The sequence below is a fragment of the Prunus dulcis genome, chromosome 7, assembly GCF_902201215.1.
Source record: "Prunus dulcis chromosome 7, ALMONDv2, whole genome shotgun sequence".
NCBI classification, from domain to species: domain Eukaryota; kingdom Viridiplantae; phylum Streptophyta; class Magnoliopsida; order Rosales; family Rosaceae; genus Prunus; species Prunus dulcis.
Genome location: NC_047656.1, coordinates 7639419 through 7641052, shown reverse-complemented (window position 1 = coordinate 7641052; position 1634 = coordinate 7639419). Strand labels below are relative to the sequence as shown.

Here is a 1634-nt window from a genome sequence, read left to right as displayed (position 1 = left end):
AAGTCTATCTAAAATAGTCACCTTAAATTTCGTGTGTAAATCCGTTGGCCAAACAAGAAACTTTACAAATTTTAGAGTTTTTCACTTGAGAACAATCGTTTATGAAATTTGAATGCATAGACAATTTATGAATAGAGATAAAATAAGAGTATTTTTTTTTATAATAGAAAACGGATAAGTGCGTACCTTTATTTTAGAGTTTTTTATTTAAACCTCACACTTATCTTTGTTCACCCCATATTTGAAGTTCACCCCAACTTCTAATTCGAATTTTCACAATTTCTAAGAAAATCCCACTATTTTCCAAAACTACCTCTAAATACACACAACAACAAAAATTAAAATTAAAATTAAAACTCATCAACCTCACCCCACACCCCTCTGTCTTGCCCCTCACTACTCTAAGTTCACCTCAATCTCACATTACTGAAAGAGATAAAAACATTGTTGTCAAATGTGTAGCAGTATTATTTTTTTTAAACAAAATTGAGAATGTACTAGGAAGTTTTGATAGAGAAATGTTGACAGTTAAATTGATATGTAAGTTACCATCATCAAACATGAAGAGTGATGGGGGGAAGCTTTAGTTTTAAAACACAATATAGTTTACTAATTTGGAAGATAGGAATGCAATTTCATCTAATTAGCATAAGGCCAAAGACCAAACTATAGTACCTAATTTTACAAAAATATCATTAAAAAATATCAAAATTACAAACAATGCCACTCCTTCTAAGGCAAGCATACTATGCCACATGTCCATATCCAGCCAACCACCACCGCCGGACTCCGGTCGCCGGCCACCAGCCACCAGCATCGCCGGCCAACGGCAAACCGCCGTCGCTTGCCACCACCTCCGGCCAACCGCTGTCGCCGACCGCCACCGTTTGCAAGGGACCAACTCCATTGCCCTTTATTCACCTTTTAAAATAAATAAAAAATAAAAAAAAGATTTTGTGTCATTGAAGGGACTCAAACCCGGCCGCTGGCCACTGGCAAACTGCCGTCACCGGCCAACCACCGTCCCTTACCACCGCCGCCGGCCAACCGGCTGTCACCGACCACCACCGTTTGCAAGGGACCAACTCCTTTGCCCTTTATTCACCTTTTAAAAATAATAAAAAATAATAAAAAAAGAGAGATTTCATGGCATTGAAGGGACTCAAACCTTAACCCTCAAAGGAGGAAGGCTCACTCACAAACCACTACACCAAAATTATTTTGTAATATTTATTCAGTTATACAATATTTATATAAACAAGCAACGATTTTTAGAAATAAATAAAAAAATCATTTCAACACATATTCACACAAAAATTGCAAATAAAAACAGAAACTACAACAAAAATACAATGTAGATATCAATTATGCTTATAAAAAAAAAAAACAAACAAAAAAAAAAACAGCTACAAAAACAAAAATTAATTGTATTGAAGCAAAATGGAGGAACCAAGATGAAAGTACTAAAATGGAAACTACGATGCATAAATGGAAACTGCAATGTAGAAGCGGAAACTGCAATGCATAAACGGAAACTGCAATACAAAAATGAAAACTGCAATGGATAAACGGAAACTGCGATACAAAATTGCAGTTTTCAAAAGTCCAATTTTGAGTTCCCTTGCTCTTGGGTA

At 35.6% G+C, this 1634-nt stretch overlaps 1 long non-coding RNA gene across 1 annotated transcript; it reads right to left on the bottom strand.

Moving 5' to 3' along the window:
• Window positions 1-521: 521 nt before the first annotated feature.
• LOC117635836 lies at window positions 522-1294 on the bottom strand. The gene is made up of 2 exons (XR_004586957.1): window positions 1032-1294; window positions 522-921 (listed from the first exon to the last, which is right to left on the bottom strand). It is a non-coding gene; the product is annotated as an uncharacterized LOC117635836 (long non-coding RNA).
• Window positions 1295-1634: the final 340 nt, after the last annotated feature.